The sequence below is a fragment of the Maylandia zebra genome, linkage group LG3 (assembly GCF_041146795.1).
Source record: "Maylandia zebra isolate NMK-2024a linkage group LG3, Mzebra_GT3a, whole genome shotgun sequence".
Classification (NCBI taxonomy): domain Eukaryota; kingdom Metazoa; phylum Chordata; class Actinopteri; order Cichliformes; family Cichlidae; genus Maylandia; species Maylandia zebra.
This window is the reverse complement of record NC_135169.1, coordinates 62,157,864-62,175,064: the sequence shown is the minus strand read 5'-3', so window position 1 is coordinate 62,175,064 and position 17,201 is coordinate 62,157,864. Positions and strand designations below refer to the sequence as shown.

General features: G+C 45.8%; 1 protein-coding gene and 1 long non-coding RNA gene across 2 annotated transcripts in view; both read left to right on the top strand.

The window, feature by feature from the left end:
- LOC112432493 (NACHT, LRR and PYD domains-containing protein 12-like) overlaps positions 1-17,201 on the top strand; it is a 773,783-nt gene that overhangs the window by 450,367 nt on the left and 306,215 nt on the right. The window lies entirely within an intron of this gene.
- Positions 14,028-16,320, top strand: LOC112430352 (uncharacterized). Its single transcript, XR_003022017.2, has 4 exons — positions 14,028-14,617; positions 14,954-15,112; positions 15,436-15,531; positions 15,942-16,320. It is a non-coding gene; the product is annotated as an uncharacterized LOC112430352 (long non-coding RNA).

Genomic DNA, 17,201 nt, shown 5'->3' with positions numbered 1-17,201 from the left:
GTGTGTTTTGCCTCCGTGTTACCAGTGTTTTGTTTCCAGCTCTAGCTCTAGCTCCAGTTCAGTATTCTGCTTCAGTGTTTTAGTCCACCAGCGTTTTTGTTTGTCTTTGGGTGAGTTTAGTTAGTAAGAGGTTTTCCAGCAATAAAGCTGCGCTTTAAGTTGAACTTCTGTGTCTGAGTCCTGCATTTTGGATCCACCACTCCTGCTTGCCCGCCTGCCACACAGCCAACCATGACAGAACGACGCAACCATCAAATGGATCCTGCGGACTCACGGTCTCAGTATCTCGCGCAGTTGTGGAACTACTGCCGGGAAGTAATCCACGCTGAGGACACCCCCAAGAGACTCCTTCAGGTGGTCTTTTTTGACAACTTTTTGTCTTCCACCCTCTGCACAGCTGGTTTTTTGGACATTAACAGATTAAAACAACTAATAACAGCTCTGAGAGCCAGGATATGCGTCGAACTGTTTGGCATGGGCGGTCCAGGCACGGTAGAGTCAGCTACCCTCCTGGAAGCCCTCGCTGCCTGGTATTCTAAGCATCAGCATCTGTTCCCATCAAGCCTTATCACTAAATCATTCCATCCTCCCTTAAGAGAGGGACTGCATCCTCGTTGCCTTCACCCCAGTACACCAGCGGCACCTGTGTCTCCAGCAACTCAGCTCCCAGTGTCACCTGCCCCGCAGCCTCCCTCAGCTCGGTTAGCTGCCCCGCAGCCTCCCTCAGCTCGGTTAGCTGCCCCGCAGCCTCCCTCAGCTCGGTTAGCTGCCCCGCAGCCTCCCCCAGTAGCTCCAGTGCCGCCTGTAGCGCAGGCCCCAGTAGCTCCAGTGCCGCCTGTAGCGCAGGCCCCAGTAGCTCCAGTGCCCCCGCTACCCGTAACTCTGGCTCCAGTAATAGTGGTCTCACACACTCACTCCATGCAGGGAGAAAGTATAGTTTTACCTCAAGGTGCTTTTCGTAGTTCAGCCGCCTTTGGCACAGTTTGCCGCTCCAGGGCTTCCCCAGAGGCTAGGTCCCAGTCCTCAGCTGATTCTGGACCCCTGGAGTTTAAGCAGCCACCCGAGGGACCGCTCCGGCCTTCGTGTCCTGTTTCTGCTGGAGGGTCCGAGGGACTGCTCCGGCCTTCGTTTCCTGTTTCCGCTGGAGGGTCCGAGGGACCGCTCCGGCCTTTGTCTCCTGTTTCAGCTGGGGGGCCCGAGGAGCCCGTCCAGCAGCCTTCCTCGTCAGCTGGTGGTTCCGGAGAACCACACCAGCCTCATGCCTCGTCGGCTGGAGGGTCCGAGGGGCCCGTTCAGCCTCCCGTCTCCGCTGGGGGGTCCGAGGGGCCCGTTCAGCCTCCCGTCTCCGCTGGGGGGTCCGAGGGGCCCGTTCAGCCTCCTGTCTCCGCTGGAGGGTCCGAGGGGCCCGTTCAGCCTCCTGTCTCCGCTGGAGGGTTCGAGGGGCCCGTTCAGCCTCACGCCGCGTCAGCTGGAGGGCCCGAGGAGCCTGTCCAGCCGCCACCTGCGGCCGCCTCGTCGTTGTCTGGTCCAGCTTCATTCGAGTCTTCGTCCTCATCTGGTCCAGCTTCATCCGAGTCTTCGTCCTCGTCTGGTCCAGCTTCATCGTCCTCGTCTGGTCCAGCTTCATCAGCCTCGTCTGGTCCAGCTTCATCAGCCTCGTCTGGTCCAGCTTCATCAGCCTCGTCTGGTCCAGCTTCATCAGCCTCGTCTGGTCCAGCTTCGTCCGAGTCATCAGCCTCGCCTGGCCCAGCCTCCGTGTCTTCAGCCTCGCCTGGCCCAGCTTCAGCCTGTGCTTCGCCTGGCCCAGCTTCAGCCTGTGCTTCGCCTGGTCCGGATCGCCTTCGCCTGAGTGGCCGCTGCTGCCTTCCGCGCGGCCGGCCCCCGGACCGCCTTCGCCTGAGTGGCCGCCGCTGCCTTCCGCGCGGCCGGCCCCCTGAACTGCTCCGTCGTCTCCTTCGTCGCCGCCGCTGCCTTCCGCGCGGTCGGCCCCCTGAACTGTTTGGACTCTTGTGCTGTCGGCCCCCTGGCCGGCCCCCTGAACTTTTTGGTCTCCTGTGCTGTCGGCCCCCTGGCCGGCCCCCTAAACTGTTCTTTTTTTTGGTCTCGTGTTTTGTTTTGGGGCTTTCTTGTGCTTCGGTGTTTTTGTTTCGTGCCCTCCTTCCTGGACCCCCGCCGCCTGCCCTGGTCGGGTTGTTTTCTGTTTTGGGCGGTTTTCGTTTTTTTTTTTCCTTGTGTTGGGCTGTCGGGAGCCAGCCCTTGGGGGGAGGGTACTGTCAGGGTCCTGGGTCTCCTGACCCAGCGTTTCAGTTCTTTGTAATTTTTGTATTATTGTACTTGTGTGAGTTTCTATGGTTTCTAGTTTCGATCCCTTGCCCTGCATGTTTGAGTTCCCCTCTGTGTCTCTCGGTTCTTAGAGTCCTCTGCCTTATGGTTTATGTCTGTGTTTCTTAGTTGCAGTCTCCACTGTGTCAAGTTCGCGTCTCTGTGTGATCCTTCCTGTTTTACTTTGAAGGTCCGTGACTTATGTGAATGTGTCCTGCTTTGCTTGTCTCGTCAGTTCTAATTTCCCCCAGCTGTGCTCTCCTTCTGTGTCTCATTCTCCTCGTTACTTCCCAGTGTATTTAGACCCTGTGTTTCTCTGTGTCAGTGTTGCGTCGTACCCTCAACAAGCTGTGTGTGTTTTGCCTCCGTGTTACCAGTGTTTTGTTTCCAGCTCTAGCTCTAGCTCCAGTTCAGTATTCTGCTTCAGTGTTTTAGTCCACCAGCGTTTTTGTTTGTCTTTGGGTGAGTTTAGTTAGTAAGAGGTTTTCCAGCAATAACGCTGCGCTTTAAGTTGAACTTCTGTGTCTGAGTCCTGCATTTTGGATCCACCACTCCTGCTTGCCCGCCTGCCACACAGCCAACCATGACATGTGGTCACCACCTGCAGAACCAGTCCTTTATTATGGTGAATTGATTATAATTTCCACTTGTTGTCTACTCTATTTGCAAAACAGCATGTGAAACTGGTTGTCAGTGTTACTTCCTAAGTGAACAGTTTGATTTCACAGAAGTGTGACTGACTTGGAGTAACATCGCATTGTTTAAGTGTTCCCTTTATTATTTTGAGCAGTTTATGTTATTGTCGAGGAAAACCTGTTATTTTACTGTTACTTGGTTATCATTTACAGGCACTGTCATTATTTCATCATTACTTCATTAGTCTGTATTACTTATCTTCAGTTTATCATGTATCATTTATTGTTTATTTCAGAGCACGTAGGATAAAACCCATTCTAGATGTAATACTCTATCATGTGGCGAAAGCACCTCTCGAGCTAGAGGGTCCAGTTGGGCCTCCTGCAGTCACTTGCAGGCTTACACAAACATGCACATACAGAGTTATGTAAAACACGCACGTTCACATACACACTTAATAAGAACAGAAAGGTCGTCTTAGGACAGTCTCTCTGAGAGCTACACTATCACAAAATGCACAATGTATTACACACTTGTTTTTCTCTAAAGTAGCAGTTGATGTCCATATAAGGAGAACGTTTTGAGTGCGAGGAACTGTTATCATTGCCAGTAAGGTCTAACTGTGTGACGTCATAATGACTATAAAGCTTTCTGTCTTTGTGCAAACGAAGAAGAAGTCCAGCTCTTCCAACACTGTAATGTGTGTTTTAATAAATGATCTGTGCTGACCCAAACTATATCCCAGTCGTAGTCTCTTCCTCAAAATCCGAACCATGACATTATGGAATGGGAAATTGAGGACAATCCCAAGTATACCATTTTTACAAGGTCCTGCACCAATGAGGTAATACTACATTTCTTTAATTAGACGTGACCACCCATTAATTAAAAAGGGAGCAGTGTTCATTTCAGCTAGTCTTAACTTGTTGAACTCTATTAATGCTTTTTACTATATACTGTACCTATTCACTAAATGTCTCACCTTTGCACTTATAAGCAAGCCACTTGAGGGAGGAAACCGGTCCCACATACTGAATGCACTTGTCCAAAGATGACATTGTTGTGCACACCAGACGATGATTGTGACACTGTTAGCAAAATATTGCAACATTTATTTGTTTTGGACAGTTGGAAAGGTGAGGTGTTTTCAATTCAGTTGCAGATATCAACTAATAAACTTCGTCCATGTAAATCACATCACACCCAGGTGACTGCCAAACACACACACACAGCATCCATAAAGAATGATGATAGATTAAATTATTAGTTCATTAAGTGGTACACTGGATTCTATTTACCCTTTCAGGCTCTGGATGTTTCAGGTCCAGATCATTGTTTGGAAAGCTGTTTGGTTGCGGCTTTAGGCAGCTCACAGTCTTCTGAATATGGCTGGTCTCAGTCTTCGTGTGTAACAGATAGAGAATGAAGACAAAAGAACAGTAATCTGACAGTTACTAAAAATGCATCACTCAAGAGGATGAATAAACCATTTCACTATCGGCAAGTAGTGTAAGGTACACATCGTGCATGAGAAACATTCATTAAAATCTGTCCTAGGTTAATGTTACCTCTTCAAAATCTTGCACTGAAGAAGAATGCATGGCTTCTGAGCCTTGCTGAGGCATTTCTTCATCAAGATCCTGCAACAAAGAAAAGATGGCACAAAGATTAGACCAAGTGCTCTTCTTGCAACTGTACTGGGCAGGCCTGTGCTTCTGTTTTTAATTTGCATGTATGTGTGTGTGTGGGGGGGGGGGGGGGGCTTTCCACTCAAGGAATGTTTTCTTCTGAAAAAAATACTGGCTACAATAATTAACAACTGATTCCTTTGCAATCATCCATCCTCTTCCACTTATCCTTATCAGGATTGTGGGGTAGCAGGTTTGGGGCCTATACCAGCTACCATAGGGCAGTACAACCTGGACAGATCACCAGTCTAACATGGAAGGACAAGCATTTGCATTCACACCAAAGGGCAGTTTTGAATCACCAGTTAACCTAACCCCATAAGCTACATCTTTGGACTGTGGGAAGAAGCCAGAGTACACAGCCAGAGAGAACCCATGCACTACAGCAGTAAAAAGTGCCTAAAACAAGTTAAGAATTTGTATAGTACTATCTATCTTAATGTTCAAGCCTGAGTTTCAAACCATTTCAACATAGAAACAAAGCACATGCAGTCAGTTCTGCATGCTGTAGGTCAAACTATCAAAAAATACGAGAAGACCCCTCCTAAAACCAGAGTGATGTCACCATGAAGCAAACTTTGACAGAGTCTCCCAATAACAGTGTGGTCCTCCTAAGTCACATTTGGGTGGTTAACACACACACACACACTCAGATGTTATCCAGACTCGCACTTTGAAACAATGAAAAGGACATACAAGCCACGGTCCATGTAAATCACATCACACCCAGGTGACTGCCAAACACACACACACAGCATTCATAAAGAATGATGATAGATTAAATTATTAGTTCATTAAGTGGTACACTGGATTCTATTTACCCTTTCAGGCTCTGGATGTTTCAGGTCCAGATCATTGTTTGGAAAGCTGTTTGGTTGCGGCTTTAGGCAGCTCACAGTCTTCTGAATCTGGCTGGTCTCAGTCTTCGTGTTGGGTGGTTGTCGCGGGGTCCTCTCCTAAACTTCTCCCGAACAAATACAGGCGTAGTCGGAAAGCATTCCGTGTGGATAATTTATTCTGCCGGCCTCCCAGGTGCACAAAAAGTTATTTACAAAGAAAATAGAACTGACTTAAGTCATCACAAACAAACATCTATATACAAAACACAGTCTGCATGTTACCCTCTCTGTAACAGCTCACTGGAGAAAAGACAACAGGTAGGCCCTGACCGCCTTCTCTTATACCCCATAGCCCCTCCCACTAGGCGTAATAGTCATCTCTTTATTATTTCTTTTATCAAACAGTCTTTCCCCCTCAGCTTATTTCCCGCTGTATTCCTACAATACATATATGTATATACAGACATTTATGGCCACTTCCAGGCAGCCTACAGTGTTTCACAATAACACAAAACAAACCAAAAAAATAATGCAGTTCACGTGACCTTTCAAGCGCGCGCGAACCCACTATTTAAACCCCGGAACACCATGCCATCGGCTTGCATAACCCCTGTATAATCGGCGATCACAGCGAGTCACCGCGACCGGCTTTATTAAAGGTAAGTGGGAAAATATGTTGGCCACCCTCTGCGCTGCTCAAAATATACCTCTCACCCCTTTTTGTTTATCTGCCCGGTCGACGAAAAGACGCACAGCCACGGTAATTGTCGAAACTAATGGTGGTGGTGCGTGTATGCGCCCAGATCGGCTGTCTGCGGCCCGGGACGGTGTAACTCCGTCACATCATCCCCTTCCACCCGAAGGTTGGCGTTGTGCGGTAACCTGGAGAGATAATCGGCCACTACATTGAGCTTGCCTAGTCTGTGACGGATGATGAATCTGAAAGGCTGCAGTGAAAGGTACCAGCGTGTCAGTCGGCTGTTATGGTCCTTCATGGAATGGATCCAGGTGAGCGCTCGATGATCAGTTTCCAGCTCAAACTCTCTTCCAAGTAAATAATACCTGAGTTTCTCCAGTGCCCACTTAATAGCCAAGGCCTCCTTCTCCACCGTTGAGTAGTTGGTCTCCCGTGGCAGCAGCTTGCGGCTTAGGTATAGGACCGGATGCTCATCTCCCGGGTCCCCTTGGGCCAGCACTGCTCCCAGGCCGCTTTTGGAGGCATCCACCTGGACCAGAAATCTCTTCCTGAAGTCTGGGCTCCTGAGAACTGGGGTCGTACACAGGCAGGTTTTCAGCCCTTTGAAGGCTTGTTCACATTCTGCGGTCCATATGACAGGATTCCGTTGGTCCTTGCTGGTCAACGCAGTAAGAGGGGCCGCAATAGTTGCAAACTGGGGCACAAATCTTCGGTACCAACCAACCAGCCCCAGGAAAGACCGGACTTCCTTTTTGGTGCAAGGTCGAGGGCAGTTCTGGATAGCTTCCACTTTATCCAACTGCGGGCGCACCTCACCTCTGCCCACTTGGTAGCCAAGGTAGCGGGTCTCCTGCCGTGCCCACTCACATTTAGAGGGGTTGAGGGTCAACCCTGCCTTATGGATTCTTCCCAGGACTTCGGACAGGTGCTACAGATGCTCCTCCCAGGTGTTGCTGAAGATCACTACACCATCCAGGTAGGCGGCACTATAGGGGTCACACCCCTGTAGTAATTTGTCCATCAGCCTCTGAAAGGTGGCCGGTGCCCCATGTAGGCCAAATGGCATCACCGTGAACTGGAACAGGCCGGCAGGTGTCCTGAAGGCGGTGTACGGTCGAGAAGACTCCTCCAGTGGCACTTGCCAGTAACCTTTGCACAGATCCAAGGTGGTGATGTACCTGGCCCCTCCGATCTTCTCCAGCAAGTCCCCGATTTGAGGCATGGGGTAGGCATCAAACTCTGAAATGGAATTAAGCTTCCGGAAATCAATGCAGATGCGTAGGGAGCCATCTTTCTTGAAGATGATGACCACCGGGCTACACCACTCTGAGCAGGACGGCTCTATCACCCCAAGCTCCAGCATCTTCTCCACCTCCTGTCGCAGTTTATCCACTAAGTGTTGTGGAACCCGGTATGGACGTTGGCGGATGGGATGTCCATCCTTTAGGCGTATCACATGTTCGACAAGGGTGGTCCTGCCGTGGTTTACTGAACACAGAGATGGAGTCTCCCGAAGGATTTGGAGTAGCTCAGCAGCTTGCTGTGGGGTAAGATGAGTCAGCACCGGAGACATTGGATCGGCTCCCTGCTCGGGTTTTGTCTTCCCTTCTCTTGGCACTTCTCTTGCCATCAGAGCTTTCGCAGGGGCCTGGTGGGGACGCTCTTCCCATTCTTTCACGAGATTCACATGGTAAGTCTGCTTCTGTTTTCTGTTTTCAGGATGATGGATCTCATAGGTCACTGGCCCCATTCTGCGAAGAACTGTGTATGGCCCTTGCCATTTCGCCAGCAGTTTACTGTTGGCTGAGGGGAGAAGTAACAACACCTTTTGACCAGGTTGAAATTCACGTTGCCGGGCCTGTTGGTCATACCAGGTCTTCTGGCTTCGTTGAGCGTCTCGCAGGTTGACCTCGGCCTCTTCATGGTATCTCCCCAACCGATCTCTCATTTCCAGCACAAATTGCACCACTCCTTTATCATTTGGAGCAGAAGCAGGAGACTCCCAACCCTTCCGGAGGAGATCCAACGGCCCCTGCACATCCCAACCATAGAGTAGCTCAAATGGTGAGAAACCAGTGGAAGCCTGGGGAACTTCTCTGTACGCAAACAGCAGGAAGGGTAGCCACTGGTCCCAGTCTTTCCCAGTGTCTGACACAAACTTCTGCAACATCCTCTTCAGAGTTTGGTTGAACCTCTCCACCAACCCATCTGTCTGTGGATGGTAAGGTGACGTCCTGATGGCAGAGATGCCTAGCTGATTGTGGAAGAGCTGCATCAACCTAGAGGTAAAGTTAGTCCCTTGGTCGGTCAAAATCTCATCTGGTATCCCCACCCGGGAGAACAGCTGTACCAGTGCACGCAGAACCTTGGGTGCCGTGAGCGCACACAGGGGGAACGCTTCTGGGAAACGAGTCGCATAATCCCACACCACCAAAATGTACTGATGACCCCGATTACTTTTTACCAGAGGACCCACAATGTCCATAGCTATCCTACGGAAGGGGGTGGAGATGACCGGAAGTGGCTGTAGCAGGGCCCTGTCAGACTTGCGAGCTGGACATGTTTTCTGGCAGGTAGGGCATGTACGGCAATATTTTTGTATGTCTGTGTACATTGACGGCCAAAAGAAACGTGAGCTAACTCGCATATAGGTTTTTTGGCGACCCAAATGACCTGCCCAGTGGAGGGTATGTGCTAGGTGCATAATGAGGGGTCTACAACTAGAAGGTATCACAAGCCGTTGGTGGTCACCGTCAACTGCATACAACACATTTTTGTCAACAATGAACTTCTCTTTCCCTCCCCATTTCCCAGTTCCCCCTTCAGTCACATTAGCAAACAAAACTTTCAACGTTTCATCCTCCCTTTGCAACAAAGTGATATTTTCTGGCACATCCCATTTCATGTTCTTAGTGTCCGGCCCCTTTGACCATAGCTGCTTCTCAAAGCGGCGTTGGCGGTGGGATTTTCTTGGCCCATTAGTGCCACCCTCACACAGACTACTGTCAAAGTCTGGCAAGGGTTGGCATCCAGCCTTCGCCTGGGCTCTAGTGACCACTGGGCCCGACACATTTAATTTAGCATTCCCCTTATCCACCATCTCAGTCTCTGTCCCCTGTTCTTCTTTTTCTTGCAGCAAATCCATGAGTACAGGCAAGTCCATCCCCAGAATAACCTCTACAGGCAAGTTCTGTACCACCCCAACTGATAACAGGTACGGCTGTTCATTAATAGTCACTGTTACCTCCACTTTTGGGTATGGATGTTTATCACCATGCACACATAAAACTTCTTCCTGTCTGCTATAGTCCACACTGTTCACTGGTACCAAACTATGCTTAATTAAAGACATAAAACTACCGGTGTCCAGCAAAGCAGTAGCCTGCTGACCATTGACCTTCACTTTTTTGTAGCGTTGCACATCCACTGGCTGGACCCTTGTGGGCTCCATCTCCAGCCGGGGTGCATAGCAGGCACCAGTGACTTTAGCCTTCCGGATAGGGCATACCGAGGCTTTATGACCTGGCTGCTGGCAATAATAACAAAGAAAGTCCTTACCCGCCCCTCGTAAGTTGGATGCCTTGGGGTTTCCGGGTGGCTCTGGGTTGCTCTCCCTCTTCAGAAGACCCAATGATGGGAGTGGTGGTCGCTGTGGCGTCCCAGATGAGCATGCCGGTGGTGCTCCTTTACGCGCATTGAAGTACTGTGACACCAGCTTAGCGGCGGTCAGTCCATCTGCTGGCTCATGCTCCCTCACCCAGGTCCTCACCTCCCCTGGAAGTACGCGGATTAACTGCTCCAAGATGATAGCTTCTCCCATCTCTTCTTTCGTATGCTGCTCTGGTCGGAACCAGCGCCGATAGAGGCCCTTCAGGCGATACGTTTCAGGGGAAATGTCAAATTTGGTTAGCAATGCAACTTTTAAATCTTCATAACGATGGGCTCTTTCTTCATCCATTGCAGTGTAGGCCTCCAACGCCTTCCCTGATAGCAGTGGAACTAGACGACAGGCCCATTCACTCTCTGGCCATCTCCAGGTTCTGGCAACTCGCTCAAAACGCAACAAATAGTTCTCAATGTCTTCCCCCATCTAATAGGGTGGAATTTTTGGCCCAGCAGATCGCATCCACTCTGAGCCTGACTGGTCGAGGCTGCTGGTAACTGCTTGTGACTGACGAGAGGGAACCTCTGCTGGGGGATCCCGGTATCCTCTTTGACGTGCAGATGTAGGCAGTACCATTCTGGGGCTGCTTGCTGTTGCGGTGCTTGGGGTGGCCATTGCTGCTGTGGTGCTTGCTCCGGCTGGTGCTTGGACTGGACTTTGCTGACCAGCAAAATCTGAATGCAGCTGAGCTTTGGGAGGGGAAACAGTCCTCAGCCCCCTGAGTTCTGCCAAAAAAACCTCCTCTCTCCTTTGCTGTCCCGCCAGGAAGTCCCTCATCATCGCAATCAGCTCTCCATTTAGGTCACGTGCTACGGTTGAAGTTGTAGGCAATTCTGGACCAATCCTGCCGGAAACCTCCTCCTCCTCTTCTGAAGAAGACGACTGTGTCCCATGCCAGCTCCTCTGCTGTCTTCTCCACCGGAAGCTCATGCTGCTGGGACCGCAGCCCTGTGCACTTAGCTGGGAGGCGCGTTTTCCTCTTCCGACTAGCCATCCCACTTCTGACACCATATGTCGCGGGGTCCTCTCCTAAACTTCTCCCGAACAAATACAGGCGTAGTCGGAAAGCATTCAGTGTGGATAATTTATTCTGCCGGCCTCCCAGGTGCACAAAAAGTTATTTACAAAGAAAATAGAACTGACTTAAGTCATCACAAACAAACATCTATATACAAAACACAGTCTGCATGTTACCCTCTCTGTAACAGCTCACTGGAGAAAAGACAACAGGTAGGTCCTGACCGCCTTCTCTTATACCCCATAGCCCCTCCCACTAGGCATAATAGTCATCTCTTTATTATTTCTTTTATCAAACAGTCTTTCCCCCTCAGCTTATTTCCCGCTGTATTCCTACAATACATATATGTATATACAGACATTTATGGCCACTTCCAGGCAGCCTACAGTGTTTCACAATAACACAAAACAAACCAAAAAAATAATGCAGTTCACGTGACCTTTCAAGCGCGCGCGAACCCACTATTTAAACCCCGGAACACCATGCCATCGGCTTGCATAACCCCCGTATAATCGGCAATCACAGCGAGTCACCACGACCGGCTTTATTAAAGGTAAGTGGGAAAATATGTTGGCCACCCTCTGCGCTGCTCAAAATATACCTCTCACCCCTTTTTGTTTATCTGCCCGGTCGACGAAAAGACGCACAGCCACGGTAATTGTCGAAACTAATGGTGGTGGTGCGTGTATGCGCCCAGATCGGCTGTCTGCGGCCCGGGACGGTGTAACTCCGTCACAGTGGTTAACCCACACACACACTCAGATGTTATCCAGACTTGCACTTTGAAACAATGAAAATGACCTACAAGCCACGGTCCATGTAAATCACATCACACCCAGGTGACTGCCAAACACACACACACAGCATCCATAAAGAATGATGATAGATTAAATTATTAGTTCATTAAGTGGTACACTGGATTCTATTTACCCTTTCAGGCTCTGGATGTTTCAGGTCCAGATCATTGTTTGGAAAGCTGTTTGGTTGCGGCTTTAGGCAGCTCACAGTCTTCTGAATCTGGCTGGTCTCAGTCTTCGTGCGTAACAGATAGAAAATGAAAATACAGTGCATTTTTGAAGAGGCTTTTGAAACATTAAATAAACTGTATGAGAAAGATAAGTTTCAAGCTAATGTCTTTAAAATATTCACTCATGTATAGAGAATTTAAGGCCCTATGATTAAGAGACAAATAGTCAGTGTGATTTCTTTAATATTTTTTAAGCCATTGCTAAAGGAGTAAAACAATCACCTGTAGCAGCAACGAACTGTCACTAGGGCCCATTTATCTTCGAGGGACAAAATTTAAAATGAATCTAACTAAAGAGGCTACACAGCAAAATCTCCAGTGTTAAATTAACACTACAGAGTGTCTATATGGGTCCACACAACACTGTTGAGTGTTAAATTAACACTTTTGACAGTGTTATATGTTTAAAAGTAACCTAGTCAGTTTTGAAGATTAACAATGGCTAACACTGAGCAGTGCTGATTTTCTAACACTGGAATATTTCTAACATTTTGAGTTATTTTCCAGTGTTAGAAAATCAGCACTGCTCAGTGTTAGCCATTGTTAATCTTCAAAACTGACTAGGTTACTTTTAAACATATAACACTGTCAAAAGTGTTACTTTAACACTCAACAGTGTTGCACTGTGGCACACATCCTAATGTTGTGAAAAATGCCCTGTAAATTGCACTAATGCCAATCTGGAAAATCCCCCTGGCCCTGTTCAGAGGTGTGGACCCATATAGACACTCTCTACACTGTAAAAACGATAACTAGCAATTGTTGATTTCACTAAAGTTTTTAAATTAAACTGACTTAGAAATAAAACTTTCCATTTACAACCTAAAAAAGCTTGTCTACCCAACAAATTCCTTTCATTGTTGTCCTAACTAAGATTTTCTAGACAGCATAACAAAGATTATCAACTTTTGAGCAGAGTTTCTGAGTCAAGTTGGGAACCAGTGGGAAACCCCGTAGATGACTGGCACATGTGGTCTGAACAAGTTTGAACTAAACCAAACGGACTTTCAATTGAGCCTGAGCAGACCTGAGCTCTGTGATAGTGGTTTACCATGTGTTCTAGACTAAAAACCTCCTAAGAAAATTTGAACCATCGTGGCTAGATTTGGATGTAAAATGCAATTTTTCGACCATTGAGGATTTTCACTTCTGCAGATTTGGACAGGTGCTGGAGCTGCCGACCATTCACCCTAGCAGGTAAGCTAACTACATGTGTTATTAAGATTTTCTACAAGCGCCTAGGCTGCATCCTCCTGAGGACCCGGGAGGATGGAACTAGTAAAACACTGAAAAAGGCCAACTATAGCATTTTTAAGTTATCTAAGTGACTTAATTGACACCCCCCCCCCTTGGCTAGCTATCGAGCTGGTGGGTAACAGATGTCTCCGAAAGCGTCGGAGCACTTTTGCAAGTATATGTTGTCTTAATAAACTGAACAGATATTAGCAATTTACACAGCTACATTAACGCCTGAAAATATCTTAAAAGTTTATTTTGTGACCCAGAAAGAGTAATATTAAAGCTAATTCCACAGATAGAATTTGCACATGCGCAATAAGGATCGGGGAGTCCGAGCCGTAACTTTTTTCTCTCGTTTTTTTTTCTACATTATATTGAAATGTTTCAATATTGCAAACATTTTAAGAGATGCTTATTATAAGGAGGACGTATTTCTCGGACACATTTAGAGTCCACTATGAATTTGGGCAGCCTTCGTCGCGCCGCTGTGTCGTAATCGGGCTACAAGCAGCCTCTGAAGGTTTTAGCTCAGAGTAGTGGCCAGCGCAAAAAGTAATGTTTAATGTTAAACACTCTGATATTTAGACAGACATCACTAAATGACGGTATCTCACACTGGCTTTTTACAGCACTTCTGCCATGGTAAAACTTATTAGCTTATTACCCGTTTTGTAACCAGTTTCAATGTTATCTTTGCATGAAAACGTTATGTTAACCTTGACAACAAACTGGGCCAAGCACGTGTTGTCATGGAGACTCTTTCATGGGTCGGTGTAGGATATGTGCGCCAATTATATGACAGTGATATAAGTAACTTGCATATTGTCTAATATTGTTTTTTCACTTTTTCAATAGTCACTGTTTATCCGGTGCAGCACTGTTACTTTAAAGTAATGTTTAAAGCTGACTTGACAGTTTGTCAGCTGGTGTAAGATTGCCTAATGTACTGTAAGTTAATGTCACACGCAAATTAAAGTTGTACTTCATGCTCTGTATTATAAGATTGCTACATTTTCAGAGCTTTTTACATAATGGGGAAGGAGACAATATTTAAGGAATGATTGTGTGTTGTTGATGTATACTGTGATACAGATAGTATTAATTTTTCTATAGTTATTGCATTTTTTTATCATAGTAACAAAAAAATGTTTGAATTCAAGCTTGCATTTATGTTACATGTCATGTATGTTATCAATCATATACTTGATATAGTAGACAAGTGGTCATATGTAAGTTAATATGATTCCTTACATATTTTTTTCATGATGTCTCTGGTTTTGGCTTGTTGATGTATTCAGCTCCTGCATCTATGGATTCCTTCTGTGTGTTAGATATGGATGTTTTATCCCATTGCAAAAGTGCTTTTGGCAAAATTGACTATGTCTCTTGTGTTTCAGGGGTGGAGTTCATGCAGTGCCGATTTTGCAAATTCACAAGCTCCAGTCAAGAGACTCTTTTGAAACATTTCCGCCTTCATCACGGACAAGGTGCACATTGGCCATGCATTCACACAGACTTTGTATGTGTATTTAAAACACCTGGAGCATTACGATCACACCTCTCAAGGTCACACTCAATAGTAAAAATCCACAAAAATTCCACATTTCAGTGTGAACATAATATATATTTGCATATTGATACTGTTTTTTGTGGAGGGTGTTTCTATTCCTGTGCAAAATGTGTATTCATGAGAGATTTTTGAAGTAGGTTTTGCGGTTGATAACACAGTCAGGGATATAACATGGTGCAGACTGTACAAGGCAGCTACCCAGAAATTTTCTGTGCTGAATAAATGGCAATATTTTGGTTATTGTCTTGTTTAGATATCTGAAGAATTTCATCGGATCACAAGCAAAGACCTCCTGGGGACGTTCAATGCATCCCTGGACAAATTTGTGCCTGGCCTGCTGAAACTATACCGGTCTAAGAAGGGAGCTCTTGGTGAGGAGATGGAAGACATCTTGGATAAACTTGATGAACAGGTAAGTGCTCCTTTACCTGACATTTTTAGAAGAGAGTATACCTTTGTCATAACAGAAAAAAATGTTGGCTTCAGCCAAAACACATCAATGGAAATGAATGTCATCAGTCATTACTTTGTTTTTATTTGGCGGTATTTTATTTAATTTGTAAAAAGAAAGTAAAATTGTTAAAATGGTGTTTTGTTTTTTTAAGTTTTACATGTTGCTGGGCCTGATCTGTATTTTATTTTCATTACTATAAGAGTTCTGATTTTGCATTGTGTGTAGGTACACCACGTTACTATACTAATTTAAATGCCTGTTTTCCACTGAATACTCTTTAGACATCTGACATTGTGTCCCACCAAAAGACAGCAGCACTGAGAGGCCTGCCCATTTTCCTCGGAGAGGACGCAACACAGGTTTTCCTGAAGTGCTTAGTAAGTACAAAAAAGTAATGCAAGAAAAACTAATTGCTATGAGATGTTTTTAAAAGATGATTTAATCCAAAATGGAAATGTACACTCCCTCAGTGCAGTCCAGATAATTTTATGGTGAGGATTGCAGTTGTCATAACTCTCGCTGCTTTTTTTTCTGCTGAGGAGCACCTGGGCATTGTTAGCGGGTGTTCAATAGCAGAAAATATTTTTGTACAAAACTCATCACAAGGTTGGTTGGTGAAAGATATTGTGCCGTTAATTAAAGGAAAATAAGCATTTTCTTTTTAAAACCTCCATGAGTCAAATGAGCATCATGGTATAGAGGTTAAAGTTAAGATCTTTAGAAATGTATTTTGTCTTTAATTTTTCTTAGCTTTCAATAATTCATATTTTACTTTTCTTCTCTTCAGGACACTGACATTTTGGAACCAGTGTTGAACGGTGCATCAGTTGCCATCCTCACCATCCTGCAAGATGACGATGCCGATAGTTCTGTGTGAGAACATGCTGTTGTGTTGGAAGGGGACATCGTGCTACATAACATTCCAGACCTCTCTACTGCCTTGGCATACCTCTTTGGCCTTCTGTATGCCCTCAACATTGATTATCCAAAGCAGATGAGTTTACCTTTGAAGCAATTCAGGGCATCTTTTTTGAACTCGGTGGCTCTCGATGCTCAAGCGCATAAGGTCTCTAAAAACAAAGCTTTTGCTGTGACTGTTAACGGGGAAGCCAGACATGAGTTTAACTTGTTCTTAAACATGTTCAAGTGCATTGTAGAGTCATGTAAAAAAAACAACAACAAAAAAAACAACCCAGTAGTTCAACCCCTTTCCCTCTATATAATCGTTCATTTTACCTGATAGTTCACTGTTCATTGATGGTAACATTTCTAATAACTTTTGACTTCTGTAGTTCATCATAGTGAGCCCATGTAAAATGTCAATGTCTGGGTACAAAGGCAATTGTTTGTTGCACTACCCTATTTAGTGTGCAATAGTTAAGTTAAGCTTTTACAGGACAGTCAGGGTGTGAACGTGAATGACTAAGCTGCTGGACACTTTTCTTTTTTTCTGGACTCTGGAATTTTAATGTCTCTGCTGGGGTGCTCAAAGCACCCTAAATAAACTGGCAACACGTTTTTTTCTGTTTGTTTGCTTTTTTACAGAAATTCACCCCACTGCCCATGACCTTCTGAAATATACTGAAAGCACTGTTGAAAAAAATAAATACGTTTTTACATAACATTCAGTTGTGCTTTGTTTTATTCTATATCTGTTTGAGTGTTTTTTCAAGTACGATAACAGCATACATTTTTCTTTATTAATATTGGTAAATTTTCAACTCACTGGAGTAAGAATTGTATGATTATTCAACAAGAATATCTGTGTTTGGTGAATTTAGGAATACATGGCCTTGGAGGGAATGATTGTATGTTAATTTAACAGGAATATCTTTGTTTGGTGAAGGCAGAAATACATGGCATTGAAACCAGAATTTCTTTGTTAGACTTACAGGATTATCCTAATTAGGTGAACAAGTAGATCCAAGTTGGCAGAACATGAAAATATTAGTTAAGTCAACTACAGTTGGCAGAAGTTAAGAAAACTCAAAAATCTCTTGCATCATGTTGCCTTGAAATTTTAAGTTTTCTCAACTTTTTCTTTTTT